The following is a 6,863-nucleotide window of genomic DNA, read 5'->3' on the forward strand; positions in this document are numbered from 1 at the left end:
ACTGAGTATGACACATTATTTGGACTATTATCTTAAGCATGGCATTCCTAAAATACACCATGGGATGTCTCATGGTTTTGAGATGGTCTTTTTTTAGTACCATCTGCGCTAAAATAATAAGGGTCTGTCCAGGACCCATGAGCTCAGACCTCAGTATGATTCACATACAATTCCTAATTTGGACAATTTCGGATTCAGTCACTGGAGGAAAATGGTCAGGGAATTCCCTGGTTCTTCAGTTTAAAGTGTAAATCACCAAAGGCCAGTGAAAGTTAAAGAGCAAACAAAAGATACTTTAGCCACTGAGTTCCCAGCAGTAAACAGCTCAGAGAGCCTTTAAATGACCTTTGAAAAATGTTTTGTTGTATTCTTTTCTTCACTTTTGAGAGCAGTTTTTGCTTAAAAAGCTTTCAGGGAGTTTGACAATTGGATTTTGACCAGTTCTGAAAACTTAGAGTAACAGGTGCCCAGAGGTGGTGCTGGAAATTTAGTGTTGGCAGCCCTGATGCGCTCTGGAGCAAGCCTCTGTGCGTGTTCATGGCTGTGTATTTGCACACCATGTCCCTAAACCCCTGTGGTTTTTTCCTGGCCAGCCCCAGGCAGGGATAAGTGTGCTCCATCTTCCACCTACCTGACCTGGCCTCTAGAAAAAAGGAGAGTCTGGGATTCAACAGCCATGACCTCATCCGGGGAGTTTCACATTACTGCGAGGATTAGGACCATATGACTGGAAAGCCCATCTGATAAATATTTGTTCCTGCTCATGGATGAAGCTTCTCTCCTGCAGCAGCTGGAGGAGGGAATGTTGTCTTGCTGCTCCTCGTGGCTCTGCAGGCACACTGGGCTCCTGGTGTAAATCAGCCCATCTCTGTGCTATAATAAAAGAAGCAAATGTGTTCTCTTGCCAGCATTGGAGCTGGAGAGTGATGAGTGTGGACAGTGCCAAACCATTGTGAAAAGCAGGCTCAGAAGAATCAAAAACTAATAATGGAGAAATTAGTCGGTCTTGATTGTGTTACAATTGCCAGACTAATCCTACTGGAATCCTCCCAGGCCAGAGCATCACTTACTCACTTTCTCAGTAGCTGGCAACTCTGCTTTTTAAAAGTGGTGGTGGAAACTACTTTGGTTTCAAGAAAATCTTTATTTGTAGTGAGGTTTTGCTTCATTTAAATTCCAGATTTCCAGGCGCTTGGGGCTAATGGGAATACAAACTCCTCTTGCATCACACCAAAGAAATCACTTCTCTGATTCTTCCTGTCAATGCCCAAGGCTGAGTTTGTTGACCCTTCCTGAGTGAGAAGCCCCATCGAAATCAAGAGCTGTTTGCCTAAAGAAGAGGAACTGGATTTAGCCCAAGATGTCTTGCTTTACAACGTGCTATGTCTCCTATAAAATCCATGTCTCCACTTTCTCACTGCTTTGGCTATGCCAAAGTCGTGGTGCATGTTCAGACATCCTCTATGAGATCTATTCCCACACCTGCATCTCTTGTAAAAAGCCATAAACCTGCATGCATGCGAGCCTCAGAAATGTGCATGAGCTTCACAGGACAAATCAGAGCGTGCCTGCTTCAAACACTTGACTGAAACCTGTAGAAAATGCTGCTCCTTGTATTTTATGGAAAATAAGCGACATGGACCTGGCTGGCTGTAAAAGTGTTTTATCCAGGAACATATGTCTGTACATCGAACTTGCACAACCCAGGCAATTATTTTCCATTCAGCCCTCCTGACACATATTGCAACATTCGTTCTCCGCAGTGGTAAGGAAATGGATCCAAACCACTCCAGCTCTCCCTGGCCCTTTATCAAGGAGCCTCTCTGAGCACTGTAGATTATATTATTAAATCATTCCCTCCAACAATCGCTAGCCTTGTCATGTTATCTACTCAGCTGGAACTAGAAAACCACTGCAATTAAATTAAGGCACATGTTCCCTAAAATTCCTCAAGGTGACGGAGGACTTGCAATATCTAATTGAGAAGTGCATGTCCATACAGTTTTGGGGTTTCTAGGTGCAACATGGCCTGGGGGGAAGCTCTGCTTGGCATGCAGCCCCAAAGCAGACAGTGGTGAATGGGATGTCCCTGTCTGAGGAAACACAAGGAGAAGGTGAAATCCAGACACGAAGGAGCTGGTGAGGTATAGAATCACCTTCAGAGTGTCAAAGCTGAAGGAAAGCCTGAGGAGGTGTTTTGCTGCTAATGCTGTGATGCCAGGCAGGAGAGCACATCCAGTGGGGTTGTTTTGCACTTGTACCCACACAGTCCAGCCCTGTGGGGATCAACGTGGAAGTGGCCAGTGACATCCTTCCAAGCTGTTACAGAAACCAATAGGGCAAATTGCTTGGTTTTCTCCCTCCCAGCTGTTCAGGGTCTCTCCAGTTACAGGTCTGTATCAAACAGAATAATTAATGTTGGGAAAGACCTCTAAGATCATCACTTCCAAACATTGCCCCAGCCAAACCCACCACTGAACCATGTCCCTAAGTGCCACAGGGCCACATCTACACATTTATTGGACACTAGTATGACTCTACAGAACTGGGGTATCAGTGATGTGCAAACTCTACATGCAACAGATACCAATCATATTTTTAATTTTCCTTATTATTTCAAGCCCTATTTCTTCTCTCAGATGCAGCATCTCTTATTAAGGTGTGACTCAAACAAGGCAATGCAGCCCTGAGAAACACTCTGTTGTTCTCCAGTTTCTTGACTTCCCAGAATTAATGATTCTAAATATTTTTAGTATGGTCGTAACTGCAAGAACTGACAGGGTTTGGATAAATCATTGGGATTACTTCAGAGGTATGGATAATATGTTGGAAAATGTACAGCAGGGAATGTGCTGGAACTTTCATGCTTTCATGGCTCATTTTCTTTTTCTCAATAACACATGAAATGCATTGAGAGGTTCTTGTGCAGAGGCCCCAAGATCTGTGGGCAATGCCCACCTTGCCACGTTGGGTGTAGCATAATAAAATGTGAAAATCTGAAATTATTGTGCTGAGCCACATAGAGACTTTTTGAGGCTGGCCTTGAAGTCAGAGTTTTGTCATGTTTTCAGGGAGCTGAACTTCATCCAGAGTCTGTAGGCCAACAGGAGCAGCCTTCTGGCTGCTCACCTCCAGTTATGAGATGGTCTATGGACATAACGGGGTTTGTGTATCTTTTTGGCAGGCAGTGCCTCCTTCTGCCTGTTCCATTTAACCAGAATTAATGAGTATCTTGGGTTTTGTTTTTTCCCTCTCTTTTTTTTTTTTTCAAGGAAGTTCCAATATATCATAATAAACTAAATGAATTCAGATTTCAAAGCTTAGCGTCCCAAAATAACAGTCAGTTGTAATTTGGCTCAGGATGCTCCAACGTTTGCTCTCTTCCTGCATTACAACATGGCCTAGGGCCAACCTCAGCAGATTACTGTGCTGACGCTGGGCGTCTATCAGACCTTTAAATCAGATGGAGCAGGCCAGAAAAAACTTGCTTTTATCCATTTTAAGGTCTGCAGTCTCTGCTCGTCAAGTGGTTTGCTCTCCAGTGATGGCCCAGACTTTTCCATGGCTTATGCAGCTATGCATGGAAGGGAATACTCCCCAGAAAGATATGTCAGAATAAGATTTCTTAGGGGTTTTCTACTTCATTGCTGGCTTGCTGAAAGTAAGAAGATAAATTGCAGGATAAGGAATAAAATGAGAACATGTGGGAGCAAGAAATGCCTTGTGGGAGCTGTTTTCTATCTCTCTTTTTTATTTTTCATATATAGACGATATGAATAAGTGACACTGAATTATTCCCTGAAAGTTGAATTGCTACTTCTTGTGACTTCCTGCTCTGTAAATCTACTGTATCATATATCTACAATACTGGGCAGTGGGAAGGAGGGGAAAATAGAAAACAGATGAGGAGATATCAGCTTGGCCCATAGCTGTGCTCCTGACATTCAGTGGGTTTGGTTTGTGTGTGTGTCTTTCAGAGAATGAGAGAGCAACAGCAACAGAGAGGTGTTCTTAAAAAGACTTTTCTCAAAGTATCTAATGTGGGAAGATAATTGCAAGCTTATACGATGAAGTAAGAGAATTGTTTTGTTTATACAAGAGAAGATAAAGCACATACTTCCATCACAATGATATATTAAAAGGAAGCAGAATATTGTGTGTAATTGCCTTTTTGGCCAGCACTCCCGAGGCCCCTGAGGACAGGACAAGAGGTGCCTTTCCCATCTCACTCAGGGCAACAACCCTCCTTAAATGCTTGGGGGAGGCACTTTAGCACTGCTCAGGGTAGATTAATTGGGCCAAACCTAACAAGACCTACAATAATATCTTCACCTTTAATCAGAAGAGAGACCAAACAAACAGTAACTGTACAAATGCATGGAGTGACAGGACAAGGAGGAGTGGTTTTAAACAGGCAGAGGGCAGGGTTAGGTGGGATATTAGGCAGAAATTCTTCCCTATGAGGACATTGAGGCCCTGGGATTGGTTGCCAGAGGCTATGCCAGAGCAGCTGTGGCTGCCTCCTCCCTGGAAGTGTTCAAGGCCAGGTTGGACAGGGCTTGGAGCAACCTGGGATAGAATCATCTTGTTCCAACCACCCTGTTGTGGGCAGGGACAACTTCCCCTAGTCCAGGTTGCTCACAGCCTCATCCAACCTGGCCTGTTATGTATGTTACTGCATATTACTGTTGTATTAGTATGTTACTGCACATAATAACACTTTAAGCATATAGAAGGCCTTTTGGACAGAGTTTTGAGTGTAGCTGGAACATAAACCCCATGAATTCCCTGCTGTGTGTGGTAGAGGCAAGTGGGATTAGCTCTCTTCCTTTTCCAGCACGCTCTGGACACATCAAATGGAGCTGTCTGCAAAGGGAAACGAAGAGGATTATGTGATCTTTATCGGGATCTTTTTACAAGACTGATGTGTGAAAACAAGAGCATGGTGTGAAGGAGCATCTACCACATCGTTAACACATTGGACATGGAAAGCAGAACCACAAGGCAAATGAGGGAGCATTTGGGGTGAAGAAGTTGTTCCAACAGAACTAAAAAGACACAGGAGGGAAATATATTCCCCTGATGTTAGTATGGATAGCAAAACCAGGGAACACAGTGAGAGTGTGGGATGAGATGGGATGTATTTAATCCCAGTGTATGGACAGGCTTGTGGTTAAAGTCACTTCCCATGAGTAAGTGACTCCTCTGAACTCCCAGCCCAAGCCAGGCACGAGCTGCTGCTGTCAGCACTGCAGTCACCAGGGAATATTGCTCTGTGATATTCTGAATCCACCTCTCTGGACTATTTGTTGTTTGCTTCAGCCCCATTTGTGCTGGAGCTGCTCTGATCCTGCTGTGTCCTGTGCAGCACTGCTCCTCCAGCTGTGGCAACAATCTCTCCTCCTGGCATTTCAGAAACACCCAGGAGTCAGTTGAATGGAGGATCACCTGTTTATTCTTCTGAATAAATTCTGCTGAGTTTCAAACAAAAGCACAACAAAGATGCTCAGAGTGATTTTCAGTGCTTTTTCTCAGTCTGGGAAAACAAGAGCAGAACCTAGACTTGGGGAAAAATAATTCAACCTGAAATCATCATTAAGTAGATCTCCAAATGAAATGGAGATTCAGCCTTGTGCAGGAATGTGAGGGTTACCAACCATCCCTATAACCTTTTATTTTGGGAATCAGAAATTATACTATTGTAAGGATAGTAGAAATTTAATATGGAAGACAAATACCAAGAAACCACTTTTAGTTCTACACTGTTGATTATTTGCCTTGAAATTATTACTGGAGAAGTGGAAAGGTGGTTTTTCTCCAGAAGCTCTCCTTCTGGCCTTTCTGTGCAGCTCAAAGAACAAAGTGAAAAATATTTATGGTCTTAATGATTCAGTAATTTCAGTCTTCAGTTTTGTTTATACTGGAAAAAGCATTTTAAATAATAGATGTTTATTATTGCTGAAGATTTCTTCGTTTGGCTCAGGGAATGTCTTTCGGTTCCTCCCTTTTGGTGGAGCAGCTGTTATGTCTGAAATGTGTACAGAAGGGTCTATTTGTGTAAGTGCAATTTTCCACGTGATTGATTTTAGAGTATTTGTATGAGTGTGCAGAGAGTCCACTGCCCGTGGATTTCATTTCAAACTAAACATCCGTCCGGAAGCAGAGGTTAAAACAAGTGCAAATCAAAGCAGTGGTTATTCACAAATAGGATTGTCACAGTCTGATAGCCAAGTATATTTAAATATTTCTTTGCAACACTTGAACTGCTCTCAAACAGATTCTAGAAGCTAATTGAAGGCTTAGTCAGTACAGAAAGTCCTGCTGGAGAGGAGTAATGAATAAAGATGCACTGAAGAAGAACGAGGAGGCAGCTGGACAGGGAGGGAGGGATGGGGAGGAAGTAAAGCAGCAGTGGCAGATAAAACCAGTGAGTTTGCCTGCATGTGACTCGGGGGACCCAGGATGTGTCAGTGCTGGGCACAGCATGGCAGTGGGGCTGCCCCATCCCTCCCCACTCCCAGCCCTGACCCCTCACAGCTGCTTGTCCCTCCTCACTCCCTGTTTGCTTAGTCTCCATGGGAACATTTCACTGGGAAGGAACTTTATCAAGTTAATAATTTCCAACATTTTGGGTTCAACAAACTTCTGCTGGATCCAGCGTGGGGTTTGGTGTCTCAAGGCCATCAACCCTTGTTCTGGAAGGTTGTAACAGGGACATGGTGATCCCAGTGAGCTCATCCCAGAACGGGCAGCCCCGTGCTCCTGGGGGAAGATGCTCTTCGAGGATCTGGAGTTCCTGCTCCTTGGAGGTGTCCAGGAGAGAAGCTCAGGTATCTATAAATCAGCTGTGTGAGTGAAAGGGA

This window comes from Lichenostomus cassidix, chromosome 13, assembly GCF_008360975.1.
Source record: "Lichenostomus cassidix isolate B80296 chromosome 13, HeHo_3.0, whole genome shotgun sequence".
Classification (NCBI taxonomy): Eukaryota; Metazoa; Chordata; class Aves; order Passeriformes; family Meliphagidae; genus Lichenostomus; species Lichenostomus cassidix.